Raw genomic sequence first — 17,855 nt, 5'->3', positions numbered from 1 at the left:
CCGAAGCAGACCAGGAGGCACGGCGCATAAGGGTCCTAGCCACGTGACCTCAACGACGCTTTCGACAGGGTGGGAGACAAACAAGTCTTCAGGACTCCAAGTGCTAACGTAGCCGTCGCCATGGCGACAATGCAACGGCTACCGAACACCCCGGAAACCCAAGCAGTTCGCGATGAAATACAAGCCTATCTGACGGCTGCTATGGCCCAGACCGCGGAGATTGCAAACCAAGCTCGGGCTCCATCCGTGTCAGTCGAGTCAAGCCACAGCCGCCAGCACCCAAGTCGCTTCACAGCCACTCAACCAACGTGGCTCGCGCAACAACGATGGCCATGATGGTGGCCAGAATGACAACCGTCAGTCGGGACAATGACCGCCGGGACAACCGCGACAATCGCCGCGATAACCATAGTCGCAGAGCTAATCCAGATGGCAATCGGGATCGCCGCGATGGCAATAACGATCTCCGCCATTACCTCGGTGGACGGGATCTGCGCGCTCGCATCAACCAGAGAGCCGACGATCGAGCATCCTACGAAAGCCACCGCCGTATGGAGTATGACACTACCCACGGTCTACCGGGTCTGAAGCAGTTTACTCCGCACCTTCGCCAAGTCATATGGCCCAAGAATTTCAAGCTCGAGAAACTTCAGAAATACGACGGCAAGGAAAACCCCGAATTATGGGTCATGCTCTACGAAACTGCGTGCCGATCAGCCATGGCTGACGAGCACGTCATGTCTAACTACTTCCCAGTCGCTGTTGGTCATGCAGGTCACCAATGGCTGGTTAGCTTGCCGGCGAACTATTTTGATTCTTGGCAGGAGCTCAAGCAGGCCTTCATCGACAATTTCATCGCTACTTGTGAACAACCCGGCAACAAGTACGATCTGCAACGGATCCGAGATCGGAAAGACGAACCACTGCGCGAGTACGTTCGGCGTTTCTCGGAGATGCGCATCAAGGTCCCATCAATCTCCGACAATGAGGCAATCGAGGCTTTCGTCACTGGTCTCCGCTTCCACGATGCCCTAAGAGACAAGCTCCTCCGGAAGAGACCCGAATCAGTCACAGCGCTCTTGGCCACCGCTAAGAAATATGCGGACGCCGACGATGCTAAAAAGATAATTGTTGAAGAAGCAGCAAGGGTTCCACGCTCCGACCACCCTCCACGCCACGACGATTACCGCGGTAGTCGTGGTCGGAACGACAATTTTGACCGCCGCAACCAGCGCAATGACTCCCGCGACCACCGCGACCAACGTAATCAGCGGCGCAACCGCCGTGACGATTACAGGAGCAAGCGTGCTCGGGAAGACGACGGCGAGGTCAATACCGTTAAAAAGGGGGGCGGACGTCGTAACTACGAAGACGACTACGCCAAAGCATTGAAGGGGCCCTGCCAGCTCCATCCTAAGTCGAACCATACCATGGAGAATTGCCGCGTCCTCAAGACTATCTACACGCGTCAACAGGCTCTGGATACGTCCGACAAGCCTAACGACGCAGGGGAACAGCGCAACGAGGATAATGACGACGACGATGCAGACCCTCAGTCACAAATACGTCAAGCCAACCGATCGCGTGCACACCATCATCGGCGGCAAGGTGTCCATTGAGACCAAACGAGAACGCAAGCTGCTCGCCCACGCTTGCTTGAACGTGGCAAACACCGACAACCTTCTCACCGATCCGCGGCTCCCACCGTGGTCTCACCGTGAAATCTACTTCAGCAGGAAGGACCAATGGGCCGCCATACCTGAGCCAGGGCGTTTTCCCCTGGTCCTCGACCCTTGTATCAACAAGGTTCAGTTCGACAGGGTACTGATCGACGGCGGCAGCTCCATTGATATACTGTTCAAGAACAGTCTGCCCGCCCTGAAAATAGCCCAGGCGGACTTGAAGCCGTACGAAGCACAGTTCTAGGGCGTTCTCCCCGGACAGAGCTCTACACCTCTCGGGCAGATCACGCTACCTGTGCAATTTGGGACTCCGGACCACTTCCGCACCGACTACGTCAACTTCGTGGTCGCTGACTTCGACGGCACCTACCATGCTATTCTTGGTCGACCGTCGCTCACCAAGTTCATGGCCATACCTCATTACAGGTATCTGGTGCTCAAGATGCCTACTGAGAAGGGAGTTCTAACCCTCAGGGGCAACGTATACGCAGCTTATACCTGCGAGGACGACAGCTTCAAAATAGCAGAGGCCCACGACCTCTCTATTCGCATGGCCGAGACCGTGCTCGACGCTAAGGAGACCTCAGCCGACCACCTGAAGATCCCAGACCTCGAGACTCCACGCAAGAACATCAAGTCAAAGGAGCACAAGGTGATCCAGCTGGTCGATGGCGACTCCAGCAAAACGGCCCTTATCGGGGCCAACCTGGATCCCAAATAGGAAGACGCGCTCGTCGGGTTCTTGAGGAGCAACGTGGATGTGTTCGCATGGAAACCTGCCGACATGCCCGGTGTACCTCGGAACTTGATCGAGCACTCCTTAAATGTCAACAGCAAGGCCAAACCAATCAAGCAGAAGCTACGACGGTTCGCTCGCGACAAAAAGGAGGCGATTAGGGTAGAAGTCACACGGCTTTTGGCAGCCGGATTTATTAAAGAAGTGTATCATCCGGAGTGGTTAGCCAACCCGGTTCTTGTACGCAAAAAGAATAATGAATGGAGAATGTGCGTTGATTATACTGATCTCAACAAACACTGCCCTAAGGACCCCTTCGGCTTACCTCGCATAGACGAGGTCGTAGATTCAACCGCCGGTTGCGAGCTGCTTTCCTTTCTCGATTGCTACTCTGGTTATCACCAGATCGCTCTCAAAAAGGATGATCAGATCAAGACGTCTTTCATCACGCCTTTCGGCGCCTACTGCTACACGACTATGTCGTTCGGGCTCAAGAACGCCGGGGCTACATACCAACGCGCCATTCAGGCCTGCCTCGCAGACGAGATAAAAGATGACCTAGTAGAGGCCTATGTGGATGATGTAGTTGTCAAAACCAAGGAAGCACATACCCTTGTTGACAACCTAAAACGTACCTTTGCGGCCCTCAATACATTCCAATGGAAGTTAAACCCAAAGAAGTGCATCTTTGGTGTTCCTTCTGGCATATTGCTAGGCAACGTCGTCAGTTACGACGGCATACGCCCTAATCCGGAGAAAGTCAAAGCTGTCTTAGACATGAAGCCCCCCAAGAAGGTGAAGGATGTCCAGAAGCTTACCGGATGCATGGCCGCCCTAAGCCGTTTCATATCAAGATTAGGAGAAAAAGGGCTACCGTTTTTCAAACTGCTCAAAGCATCCGAGAAGTTTGAGTGGTCGGAAGAAGCAGACGCTGCCTTTACGCAGCTAAAACATTACCTTACATCACCTCCAGTCCTCACTGCTCCTAGAGAAGACGAAACCCTCCTACTTTACATTGCAGCAACCAATCGGGTGGTCTCCACTACCATGGTGGTCGAGCGCGACGAGCCGGGCCACGCCTATAAGGTACAGCGGCCAATTTATTTCGTCAGCGAGGTACTCAACGAATCTAAGACCAGGTACCCACAGATTCAGAAACTGCTCTACGCCATACTGATAACATCCCGAAAGTTGAGACATTACTTCGACGGATATCGTGTGGTGGTCATGACCGAGTACCCTTTGGGGGACATCATTCGCAATAAGGATGCGAACGGGCGCATCGTCAAATGGGCAATGGAGCTATGCCCCTTCTCCTTGGAATTTGCAAGCCGTACTACAATCAAGTCTCAGGCACTCGTCGATTTCATCGTCGAGTGGACAGACTTAAGCACGCCTGCCTCTCTGGGATCCGACGAATATTGGACGATGTACTTCGACGGCTCTCTCAACATTGACGGTGCGGGAGCAGGGGTTCTTTTCGTGTCACCATCCAAGGAGCAGCTCCGGTACGTGCTCAGGATTTATTTCCCAGCATCTAATAACGCCGCCGAGTATGAAGCATGCCTGCATGGTTTACGCATTGCGGTTGAGCTTGGTGTTAAACGTCTCTATGTCTACGGAGACTCGGCTCTGGTCATCAACCAACTCAACAAGGACTGGGACACGACCAGCGAAAAGATGGACGCATACTGCAAATCGATAAGAAAGCTGGAAGGCAGGTTCTATGGCATCGAGTACATACACGTGGTCCGGGACAAGAACCAAGCAGCGGACGCGCTGTCAAAGTTAGGATCATCCCGAGCCAAAATCCCACATGGCGTATTCGTCCAAGACCTGCTCACGCCTTCCATCGAAGAGGAAGATTCCACGGTCGACAAAGCTCCGGACCAGCAATTGGTGGCTACGGTTCCGGCGCCAAGCACAACCGAGCCGCCTCCGACCACTCATGAGCCAGACTGGAGAGTACCTTTCATCAAGTACTTAATAGATGGCAGCGGTTATACTGATCGGACAGAAAACGAGCGCCTGATGCGTCGCAGTAAGCAGTATCTGCTCGTCGATGGCAAGTTATGGCGCAAAAACGCAAAGGAAGAAATCCTGATGAAGTGTATAACCCAGGAAGAAGGCGAACATCTCCTGGACCAAATCCACTCTGGCTCCTGCGGCAACCACGCGGCCTCAAGAACACTGGTCGGTAAGGCTTTCCGAGCAGGGTTTTATTGGCCGTCAGCAGTAGCCGACGCAGAGAAGCTAGTCCGCCACTGTGAGGGTTGTCAGTTCTTCGCCAAAAGAATCCACGTACCAGCACACGAGATCCAGACGATACCAGCCTCTTGGCCCTTTGCATGCTGGGGACTGGATATGATCGGGCCCTTCAAACCGGCTCCTGGGAAATTTACATGTGTTTTTGTGCTGATTGACAAATTTTCTAAGTGGATAGAATACATGCCTTTGGTACAGGCATCTTCGGAAAAGGCTGTCATGTTCCTCGACCAGGTCATCCACCTGTTTCGGCATACCCAACAGCATCATCACCGATCTGGGTACTCAGTTCACCGGGAACGTTTTTTGGGACTTCTGCGATGAAAGGAGCATAGTAGTAAAATACGTCTCGGTGGCGCACCCTAGAGCTAATGGACAAGTCGAGCGGGCAAATGGCATGATCTTGGACGCATTGAAGAAGAGGATGTACAGAGAAAACGACAAAGCTCCCGGAAGATGGCTCAAGGAGTTACCAGCCGTGGTCTGGGGCCTCCGAACTCAGCCCAGTCGTAACACCGGCGTCTCACCATACTTTATGGTTTACGGCGCTGAGGCAGTCCTCCCACCAGATATAGCTTTCAGACCAGCAAGGGTAGAGAACTTCGACGAGGGCAAGGTCAATGAAGTACGGGAGCTAGAAGTAAACAGCGCAGAAGAGAAAAGGCTCGATTCTTGTGTACGTACGGCCAAATACCTTGCTGTTTTGCGCAGGTACTACAACAAAAATGTTAAAGAGCGGTTCTTCGTGGTCGGGGATTTGGTCCTGAAGTGGAAGACGAACCAGGCTGGTGTCCACAAACTTGCAACCCCATGGGAGGGACCATTCATGATCAAGGAAGTCACACGACCAACGTCTTACAGGTTGGCTCGCCTGGACGGTACGGACGTACCAAACTCGTGGCACATCGACAAGCTTAGACGTTTCTATGCTTAACTACTGAGATATGTACTCCTTTTGTACTTTCGATTTACTTCAATAAAGCAATTATGATTTCTCCGACCACTCTAATGTGTCATTTCGAATTTTATGGTTATTCTAACTTAGCCAGTAAAAACCGACCACCACTCCTTCTACGGTTTTCGGAGCAGGCCCTGTCTCCGGTTCCTCCCAATACGTGCATGGGATCCGCTCTCTACGTTACGGGTGATCGGCAGGTCCCCCTTGGTTTAACTTGTCTGCGTCTACGTGTGCACAGGTCACCGGACCTCACACTCCGACCACATGGAAAACTAGGGCCGCACAAACTTTTCGGGATGATGTGTCGAGCACGATGGTACAACTAAACAGAATGTTAATACTGTTCTTACTTAGTTACACCAACATAAAGTATCAAGCTTAAATACGCTTTATACAAAGCAAACAAGCTTATAATAATATACAGTTACGTTATTACAAGCTTGCCTGAAGAGGCTCAAGTTCACAATAACACAACTATGTCCTCTTTCTACAGCTCTAAGCCTATTACATTGGCTGGTCGGGGCGCATGGCACTTACTGCTCGCCGCTTCCGATACCCTACTCGAGTCTCGGGGACTCTTGTGCTAGTTGAGCTGAAAGGGGATGGCCCCGCCGGTGCCTGGCTGGTCGAGACCGCAGGCTTCGTTGGTTGGCTTGCAGCTGATGGCATTTCCAGCTGACTCGTCGATGGCGTACCCTGTACAGGTGCTGTCCCACCTCCACACAGGTTAATATCGCCAATTATCTTTGACGACAAGTCTAGCTGGGCCGTCCGAAGCTCCTCTGCCTTGTCTGGGTCTACCTCCTTCGGGTACCCAGCCTCCAGGCGCTTGAGATCGATCAGGGGGTAGTGGGCACGCACCATGCTTAGTACATGGGCACCCGTGTACTCACCAGCCTCCTTCACGAACTCCTGGAACCATCCCCACGCTTGTCTGCATCTCTCGACCAGCCGAGCTGGGGCGTCCTCGGCTCTTCCTCTGTGAGCGCCGGGTCGATAAGGTCGAGGACGGGCACAATGCCAGTTGCCACTTCTTGGCACCGGTTCTTCCACGTGTCCCGCTCCTCGGTGGCCTTGAGGCATCGTGCTTTCCAGTCATCACGCTCTCTGATCACGGCCTCTAGGTGCTTCTTGGCATTGACTTTCAAAACTGAACACAGTACAAGACATCAAATGTGAAAACACGACAAGGCAAGGTGGGCAACAGAATGAGAAAGGTGATCTGGAATACTTACTTTTTAGTTCCTCCTTCATTTTGTTGGTGTGGTCTTGGAGTTGAGACTGGCTGCGTGCTAGCTTCACGTTGTCCTCCTTCAGGCGACCACACTCTGCGGTCACACGGCTATTTTCCCCTTGGAGGCGGGCCACTTCAGCTTCTAAACCTGCATTACAGCTGTTACTACCAAGAATACAACAACACAAGTCCTGCACTTGCTATGATAAGATGAAACTTTACTTGTTTTCTCCAGCTCTTTGTTATTGAGCTGGCCGACCAGGTTTTGGTTCTGTGTTTCTCGATCTGTCCTCTCCTGGTCGGCGGCTTCAAGTTGGCGCCGCAAGCGTTCCACTTCGGCCGCCAGTTCTTTATTGGTCGCCGTGATTCCTTCAATCTGGTCGAAGCACCTCTTTCGGTATTTTGCGGTTTTCATCAGGTCCTGCATACAGACAAGCTAAGTCAGACAGTTAGACTACATAATAGGGTCAAGGATTCAAGCCAAACATACCTAGGACTTCTGTCACCAGACTGCTTGGCCGCCCGTTCGACTCTTAGGGTCTCTTCGACCTCTGGGATTTCTTCGTGCATAACCCATTCGTCGTTCCGATAGCGCGACACATATACATGTTGTCGCCTATCTTGGGGATGGCCCAGGACCTCTTCTACTTCTTCCTCTTCAGCCTCCTGTTCGGGAGGCGGCGCTGGTCTGGAGTCTGCAGACTCCACAACCACCAGGGCTTTTCCATGAGCCGTCGCGTCGGCAAGAATGCTCTGGGCCACTTCTGGCTGCTGCTCCTCGGCTAGATCCGGCTCCCTTGGCGCCATGGTATCCGCCTCAGCAGGGTTCGTGCTCGGAGCACTTGTACTCTGCTCGGCTGTCTTCTCGACCAGCCGCTCGGGGACTGGCGTCTGGTCGTCCGCCTGCTGAGGTCCCGGCGGAGTTCCTACTACAGGCTCCTCCATGGCTGGCTGCTGGGCAGTTTGTCCCGCCATTGCTGGCAAAGTTGTGCCGCACCCAGGCTAGCTGGTCGGGGTTCTCGGTGGACGCCGACCTAATATATCAGAGACAAGTTCAGAGGATAATAGTATCCAATGCAAATTACAAGCTTACATCAAAGATATAGATACTTACAGCTTTGATTTGCGGAATGATGTTGCGAAGGAGCGTCTCCTCGACCGCCCCTGCTCCGCGTGCTCGACAGGTTCCACCGGGTCTCTTTCCACCTCCGGTACAGGCGTCGGGGTTTGATGCTCGACGTTTCCCTCGTTTGTCCTCTGTGTTGCAGTGGTCGGTGATGCGACCACTGCTGGCACAGAGGAGCCACCTTGCTCCGACGATCCCATCTGTCTTCTCCTCTTTCGAGGGATGAGCCAGAAGATGTTCGCATCCTCTGCTTTCGTCGTCTGACAGGGGGAAGATGGCTTGGCGTCGTTTGCTGGCCACCGGACGCTTGCCAGCGGCTCTGGTCGATGCGTCCTCCACAGTCTCGAGTGCCGCCCAGTGGACGTCGTCGGTCCTGGTGCTGGTCTGGGTGGCTGGGCTGGTAGCTTGAGGCTAATCTACACCGAGGGGGAGGCGACACGAACACTGCTGCCCGGTCACGACCATTACACTGAGGCACAAAGCGGGGACAATAGTCAATTTATGGTTACAATATGACTCTACAATTAAAAGGAGGCATCATTTACCTTTGGGGGAGGTCGAGCCAGCTTGAAGGCGTGCTCGATGTCGTTCAGCCTGACGTAACTGGGATCGGCCAGGTTGAAGAGCTCCCCAATCCTGGCCTTGATTTCCATCTTATCGAGCAGCTCCTTCCTGGTCCTTGTTGGATCGGCGCTCCCCTGGTACTCGAAGCCTGGATGAACCCTCTTCTGGCAGGGCTGGATCCTTTGGCTGATGAAGTTCCCGACCACACTTGGTCCATCTAGCTTTCCCCATGGGATCATTCCGAGCAGTTCGGCGATCTGCTCCAGGCTCTTGGGCTTCTCTGTCCAGCTATTCTTCTTCTCTGGAATCAGCCCCACGTCACACAGGGTGATGGTGTTCGGTTCTTCACGGATGTAGAACCACTTCTTGTACCACTCATCTAGCGAGGTGTTCCAGGGGCAGTGCAAGTATTGTGCTTTCATGCCATCGCAAAGATTCAGGTAGACGCCTCCGGCTATCTTCGAGCCACCGCTCCCTTTCTTCCGAAGACAGAACAGGTGGCGAAAGAGGTCGAAATGGGGCTGGAAGCCACCATAAGACTCGTAGAGATGGATGAAGGTGGAGATAAGGAGAATCGAGTTGGGATGCAGATTGCAAATACCAATCTCGTAGTACAAGCAGAGACCCTGAAGGAAAGGGTGCACTGGAATCCCGAAACCCCGTTTGAAGAAGTCTTCAAAAACCACAATCTCACCTAGTTGTGGATCGGGGAAGCTTTCTCCTTCCGGCGCACGCCATCCCGCAAGTGCCTTGTTGTGGAGCACTCCCATGGTGACGAGGTCCTCGATGGTCTGCTCATTGCTCCGCGACTTCCACCATTCCTTCGCCATGACCCTGCCTTTCTTCTGGGCGTCTCTCTTCGCCATTAGTCTATCCTTACTAAGGGGGTGGATGCGGTGGCGAGGGGATTGGCGATGATTTTTCGGAGGAATAGGGTTCGATAGGAGGAAGAAGAAGGTTGCGGCGGCGGATGACAATGGGGAACGGTGTTAGTAACTTACCAGATCTACATTATATAAAACAAAGAGCTCTGTCATTTCGTTCGCCCGAGATTATTGGGAGTCATGCGCACGCGCTGCAGACGGTTGTTCACACAACCTCGAAATCTACGCCAATAAATGCGCTCCTTCATTACCAGTGTACGCGCCTCTTCGTTGATAGTGTAAGAGGGCCCACACTGATGCACCTCCATACAGGTGCAAAGCGACTGTTTGCCAGAAAAGAGTAAGAAGACAGAATGACATACTATACCCATTTGCTTTTTTGACCAGGCGTGTCAGACTGGACTTGGCATAGAATAGAGATAAATAAATACAACGAATAAATATATTTATGGCGTTCGAGTTTTTGATGCCTGTTTCGAGCTCAAGGATGGATCAGACTATTACAATGCTCTGGGACCGCCCAGACCACTGCCATGCTCTGGGACCGTCCAGACCACTGAAGTGCTCGGGGACTGTCTAGACCACTGCTGTGCTCAGGGACTGCCCAGACCACTAACGTGCTTGGGGACTGCCCAGACCACTAACGTGCTCGGGGACTACTCCAACCACTATCATGCTCGGGGACTGTTCTAACAACTGATGTGCTCGGGGGCTATCCCGACCACTGATCGGAGAATCGTTCTTCTCAGCTACATGTGATTTGTACTCACATACAGTTGAGAGATATTTGTTTAGACCTTGCTACAAGGCTCATACTTCGCCTTCCAGCAAGTTCGGGGACTACATTGGTACGATGCACCTGCCGGTGCATCTCGTATTGCTTGTTCGACAATTGGGTTCTCAACTTAACTGGGAATTCTTTCTAGACCCTGGCACCACGTGCCTACTTCACCTACTACCAGGCTCAGGGACTAAGTGGGCACACTTCACCTTGCGGTGAATGTGTTTGTTTTTCGACCACTACGCCTCTGATGATCAAAGATGCTATGCTCCAAGATGCACTTACATTTCTTTTCAGAAATACAAGTGGGCACACTTCCCGGGATGGAAATCTTTTTCTTTTTTCTTAAGAGCACCATACATTCTTCGGACAACCTATTTCTCCGGCAACGACGGTGGTCGAAAGATGTCAAGGACTCGGGCATAACTTGTCGGAGAAGGTCGAAATGGCGTGTCGTAGCATAATACATGGTGCTCGGGGACTAGCTGTGGGAGTATTAACCCCTATACCCTTACGGCTAAGCTTGGACCAGCCCGAATCGATGGGTCCGGTCCATCCGAAAGACGACATGCGACCCAGCCAACCTGGTTGGAGTCCCGCGCAAGGAGTCAAGGCGGATTTGGCGATCAAGCAGGATCCTGGTCGGTTAGAATAGGAATCCATGTTCGGCCACATATGGCAATTGTAACTGACTAGGATTAGTTTCCAGATCTGTAACCCTGCCCCCCCCGGACTATATAAGGCGGGCAGGGGATCCCTCTAAAAATCATCTCTCATTGACATACAGCAATACCAATCAGACGCAGGACGTAGGTATTACACCTTCTTGGCAGCCGAACCTGGATAAAACCTCGTGTCTGTCTTGTGTCACCGTCTTGTTTGTGACTTGCGCATCTGTCTGCCGACAATCTACTACCTTGGGCATACCCCTAGGTAGACTGCCGACCGTATTTCGTCGACAGATTGCCACTGGCTACAATCGACCAGGTGTGCGATCGTATCATCATCCACCTTGCGCTCATCATCCCACCATGTCATCAGTGCGGCTTCCTTAGGGTTTAGGAACATACGCCTCAAGCGATTGGTCACTGGCAAGTACCACATAACCAGGGTAGGAATTCTTCTCTTATTTGCATCGTTGCCTAATGGAGTTTCCTCTGGGGGCTGAGATTCTTATAGCACCTTCTTCCCACCCTTCTTCCTCTTTCCTGTGGAGGCTTCCACCCCACTTTGAAGGTCATTGTTCTTGTACCGACTAGCCTCACACCTAGGACATGTATCTAAAGTCTCGAACGATGTGCCATGCCGAAAAAGGATACAGTGGTTGGGGCATGCATGGATTTTTTCAACTCCCAATGTGAGTGGACTTATAACCTTCTTCGCTTGGTATGTGTTGGTGGGAACTGTGTTCGGCTGTGGGAGCAACCATGACATGAGGCACAATAGATCATTGAAACTGCAGTCCGACCAGCCGTACTTAGCCTTCAGGATGAGTAGCTCAAGCATAAAACGTAGCAGTGTGAAGTATGTCGGACAGCCCTTCTTAGCATCATACACAGTCTTCTTCGATGCTTTTGTCATCCTCTCAAGATTTTCTAGACCTCTCTTGCTCTTTTCTAATATTTCTGGTCCAAAGGCCCAAGCATTTCGTCCAAGTTGTCATCGTCAACTGCATCCCCCTCACGTGCTTCGCCATCATTGCTGACACAACCAACATCATCACCACCTTGTTCATTGCCAAAGCCACCACCTTGTTGATTGCCATAGTCACGATCCATTTGTTGCTCAAGATTGTCTATGAATCGGGACAAGTATGCTTGGGTTTCAGCTTCATCAGCTAGATCATCGTCGATGTCATCAACAACCACTATTTCACCATGATGAATCCACATGGTGTAGTCTGGAACAAATCCTCTCCTAATCAGATATTCTTTGATGGTACTCACATCTCGAAATGCAATAAGATTCTTGTAATCTTTGCAGGGACAAATAATCATGTCACTATTCTCTTTCAACATCGCTGCATGCTTCTCTGTGGCTTTGATGAATTTGTCCACCTCATCACGGAAAAGAGCATCATGTCTTAACAAACCATACATCCAAGAGTTCCTGTAGTCCATCTTATAGAAACAAAACAACCAAAAAAAGAAAATTACTTGAGAATAATTGTATATACCTGAGACACGCACCATGATAGTAGAGGATAGTTAATTAATTGACTATTAATGCATAAATATTTTAAAATATAAATTGATAGGTTCAAATAAACAATTTCAAAGAAAACAATTAGCAACATTTAATATTTCATCCACTACCTTTCATGCAAACTCCATTCCAATTTCATGGTAGAGGATAATTAATTAATGGCCTATTTATCCATAACTAATTAAAAACACGCATTATAGAAAGGAATCAAAATAAATATTAAATGATAATTAGTAGCCATGGTAGAGGATATTTTACACATTAGCAACAATTAAAATCTTACACATTCACCTACATGCAAACCCTAGTCACATAAAGAAAAAATTAAAAAAGAATAAAAAAAACAAAATCCTAGATCTAGATCTAGATATAGGGTTTCATGACACATGCATCAAACTTCACTAATACTACACTAAAATCAACAAAGATGTACTAACAAAGGGTGCAATCTTACTTCCCTACCTAATTACCCTAGTATAGTGAAAATTAGAGTCCAATTTCACTCATAACTAGCTCAAGCTCCATGGAAGAAAGAGAAAAGCAAAAATCAAATTACTCATTAACCAACGAATTAAACTTCAAATAAAGGGTTATAGAAGCATTTCCTTACCTTTTAGAGCCTCTTCATCAAAGGATTTGAGATCAAAACCTTCCCCCCTTAGTAGAGCAATTTTTCGGAGGAGCCAAAGGCCTCCCAACCTTTTTTTTATAGAAGAGTATGTCCCGAGGTGGAAGAAGGGGTGGCTGCTGCTATTTATTCGTGCGTCGTCAGTAGGGGCGGCTGGTGATTCAGCTGCCCCTACAGTAGAACAGCAGGGGCGGCTAGTGGCAGCCGCGCCTACAAAATGGTCACTGCAGGGGCGGCTGGTGATTGAGCTGCCCCTACAGATCACCCCCAATTGTAGGGGCGGCTCAGGTTACCAGCCGCCCCTACAGTGCCATCTGTAGGGGCGGCTGGGCTGCTGGGGCCTGAGGACGCCCACTGTAGGGGTGCCCCCAACCCCAGCCGCCCCTACAGTAAAAATGGCCCCGTTCCTACTGCACGAATATGTAGTAGTGCTCCCGGGAGGCGAACGGCACCAAGGCCACATGCGGGCCGGAAACGAGGCGCTCCATGGGGACGGTCGGTGTCCAAGTAATGAGGACATGCCACCATCGGATATGACCATTGTTTATAAGGTCAGCTCGTTCCTATATTTGCATAGTGATTTTTGGTATAATTCACTTGGTTCCACATGTACATGTCGTTATTTGAATGTAGGTACAAATGTGTCTCAACGTGCAAGTTCATCAAAGTTGAATTTTAGGTTCATCGGCAGCTCGACAGTGCTTCATTGGAAAGGCCATAACTCAGCCATCCAGAGTGCGATCGAAGTCAATAAGCACTTGATGGAAAGCTTGTTTGATAAGCTTTCAAATAGATCTAGTCTCATCTCAATATCACGTCGGCAAGGCCTCCAAACCATCAAGGTATTCTGTCGCTGTTTCTACCGAGAGATACACTGTTGTCATGGGCTTGTTATTCATCCTTGGGACCCTGGCCCAAGTGGGAGCACACCCCAAGGACTTGGAGAACCCACCAAGGAAGCCCTTAGACGTCCTCCTCCTTGGCCACCACCTTAGGAGGCCAGCAAGGACGTCCAAGCCAAGCCGGAGGCCCAGTCCAACTTGAGTTCGAGTCAATCTCGGGCTCCAGGACCAGCGTATAGTAAAACGGACGTCCAGGTCGCATACGAACTCCGTTTTTGATGATCCACATATGGATGGAAAGATAATTTCATAAGGAAACCAATGGAATTGGTACCACATCAAAATTCCATCAGAATCAATAGGAATCGTCGAAACAAATTGACATCCAGAATCTATCACGGCGCTGCGTCGTCGTCTTTTGGGCCATTGGGCCTTGTAACGTGTTGGGACACCTTTAGGACGTGAAGAGGGATCCTTGGACGTCCCTTAGGCTATATAATCAGTAGACACCACCTACTTTAGGTTTTAGGTTTTGTTTTAGATCAATCGGTCATTGAACAGTCGCCGTTATCGGTTTGCAAGACCCCAACTTCGAGTGCTTAATCATTCATCTGCAATTGTCACTTTAATTGAGTTGTTTTTTATCTTGGTCTTGCTTGTGTTCTTCGATTCACAGCAGGGATTAGCCTTCTTGGCGAGGTCAACCGGATTATGACACGGTTGATAACCAGAGGAGACGTGGTGCTAAGGTTGCAGGGTTTGGGTCTTTGTGATCTGAAGCCGGATCGGTGTGTCGCTCTCCGAACAAATCGTTGTTTATCTTGAACCTGACGGAAGATCAGGATCATCGTCCCCATTAAGTGGTAATCAGAGCTAAGGTATACCATCAGGTTCACATTTATTCCCTCGTTTGAGTGTTTCGCATTCATCCCATAGTCCAGTGCCATACTCTTTTTTCCTGTCCTAGAACCTTTCGCACCATAGCCTTTGCATATTTTAGTTTTAGAGTCCGCTTTGTTGAGTTTGTGTCCTAGGTCAAAGTCTTGTTGCTGGTTTAGATTGTGTTATTTTCTAGTTTGTGTTGATCCCTTCACCCGCCGCTATTCCGTATCACCATCGGTTTGCATCTTGTGTCCACTAAATCTCTGATTCGAGCAGCTTCCTTAAAACAGTCATAACTTTTGCATCCGAACTCGAAACGGGAAAAATTTTATATCTACGGAGAACACCAGAAAATTTTAGATCTATTTCATCATAGCAACATTGGGTTCGCAAAAATTAGATTTGCGAAATTCGATTAGGAAAATTGAGTTTCTAGGCCCACAAGTTTTTGGCATGCTTTTTAGAGCACAGTCCTAATTTTCTATAGGCCACATCTTTTATTCAATTGAGCTCAATTTTTTTGTGGTTTATTCTTGTGTGCTCCTTGCCGAGAAAAAAATATCAAAAGGGCAAAAGCAAGAAAAAAAGATTGGACAAAAAATAAAAGAAAAAATAGTAAAAGAGAATAGAAGATATCGAAAAGGAGCACATAAGGAACACTCAATAGCTCTATTGTTTGTGATACCTTTTGCCTTGTTCACATCCATTGCTACCTTTGATACTTGTTTCCTTTCATCCTTATTTCCTCTCTTGTTTATCACAACTGGTGATAGGAACACGTATAGGCCAGCAACTAGGACAAGTGCTCTAGACATTTATTCAATATTGCTGTCTGTCACTGACTTGTGTGCCACATATATATATTGGTTCTTTTGCATGCCTCCCAAGCTCCACATATACTTCAGATCGGTATAGAAAAAGACCCTTGTAATCTTGGTGTCACACCCTCATAGGTATCACATACCAGCCACCGGTTGTACCGTCCACTGCTTGTGTTGGTAAGAACTTTGTAAGAGCTTGGTAAGACACTTTCATTTGCTGTGAAAACTGACACCACTGCAACCACATAGTCATTTGGTAGGGATAACTTTCATCGTTTGTTCCTTGTTTTTGTGTTTACAATGACAGGTTGTTCGTATCCACCGACTTATGATGGTATAGGTGCTGATGAGTACATGGAGTGGGAAATTACCATCGATAACATATTTGCTACTCGCTTTATGTGTCCAAGGAGGAAGGTAAAAAATGCAGCTAGTGTTTTGCGACATTCTACTTTATCTTGGTGGGAGTCTTTATATCCTTATGATAAACCTCAAACTTGGAATGATATGAAACTTCTTATGCGAGAAACCTTTGTTAATCCACCTCCTATTTTGACTTCATTTGATGAGGTGCTCCATTTAGAGGAAGAGTCTGTTGTTATTCCTCTTGCTATGACTAACCTTCTGTAGGATAATGTATATAAGCGAGAGGATGACATGGAAGAAAATGAGGAGCTCACAACCTCATATGCAAATTCAGAACCATCACTTCACAATGCACCTATTACTCCTACTGAGAACACATGTAATGCCCATGGTGCTACACTCACGGAAGGTGAAAGTTGTCTTAATGTACTAAATTTTTCCACAAACCATGCTATCATAGAGCAATTGTTAGTGGAACCCTCTCTTGATTTATCTTTGTCCCATGATAATTTGCTTGATGTTCCTTGTGATAAAGATGAATTAGTTGATGATGCTTCAGTTTTCCATGTTTTGGAACCAATTACTTATGCTGAACATAAACGTTTGCTTCCCATTGCTACCGAAAAAAAGAAAAGAAATTATTGTATTCTTCAAATACTTTGGGTTATATTGAGTTTGATACTTTATATGCTCTTAGTAGTTTAGAAGAGAAACTTAAATGTGTTGAATTGCCATGGTTGTCTACTTGTACATATCATTTTATTGGAAAATATAATTGTAAAGGAGAGTATATGGTGCATCGTGTCTATATTTATTCAAATATGAAATCTCCTAATATTGCGCAAAAGTATGATCAACCAAAGGATTGCAATTGCTATAATCTTGTCATGTCAAGTTTCCCTAGTTTTGTTTTAAAGAAACATGATAAATTTCAAGAAGGGGAGTAATGTTGGCTACTACCAACAACGTTTCCTTCAGCTAATCCCAAACCGAGGACGGTTTGTTGTCAAGAAGGGGAGGATGACGAGGACATGCCACCATCGGATACGACCATTGTTTATAAGGTGAGCTCGTTCCTATATTTGCATAGTGATTTTTGGTATAATTCACTTGGTTCCACATGTACATGTCGTAATTTGAATGTAGGTACAAATGTGTCTCAACGTGCAAGTTCATCAAAGTTGAATTTTAGGTTCATCGGCAGCTCGACAGTGCTTCATTGGAAAGGCCATAACTCAGCCATCCGGAGTGCGATCGAAGTTAATAAGCACTTGATAGAAAGCTTGTTTGATAAGCTTTCAAATAGATCTGGTCTCATATCAATATCACATCGGTAAGGCCTCCAAACCATCAAGGTATTCTGTCGCTGTTTCTGCCGAGAGATACACTATCGTCATGGGCTTGTTATTCATCCTTGGGACCCTGGCCCAAGTGGGAGCACACCCCAAGGACTTGGAGAACCCACCAAGGAAGCCCTTAGACGTCCTCCTCCTTGGCCACCACCTTAGGAGGCCAGCAAGGACGTCCAAGCCAAGCCGGAGGCCCAGTCCAACTTGAGTTCGAGTCCATCTCGGGCTCCAGGACTAGCGTATAGTAAAACAGATGTCCAGGTCGCATACGAACTCTGTTTTTGATGATCCACATATGGATGGAAAGATAATTTCATAAGGAAACCAATGGAATTGGTCCCACATCAAAATTCCATCAGAATCAATAGGAATCGTCGAAACAAATTGACATCCAGAATCTATCACGGCGCTGCGTCGTCGTCTTTTGGGCCGTTGGGCCTTGTAACGTGTTGGGACACCTTTAGGACATGAAGAGGGATCCTTGGACGTCCCTTAGGCTATATAATCAGTAGACACCACCTACTTTAGGTTT

This window comes from Miscanthus floridulus, chromosome 15 (genome assembly GCF_019320115.1).
Source record: "Miscanthus floridulus cultivar M001 chromosome 15, ASM1932011v1, whole genome shotgun sequence".
NCBI lineage: Eukaryota > Viridiplantae > Streptophyta > Magnoliopsida > Poales > Poaceae > Miscanthus > Miscanthus floridulus.
The sequence above is the reverse complement of the archived record's forward strand: the minus strand, read 5'-3'. Positions refer to the sequence as shown.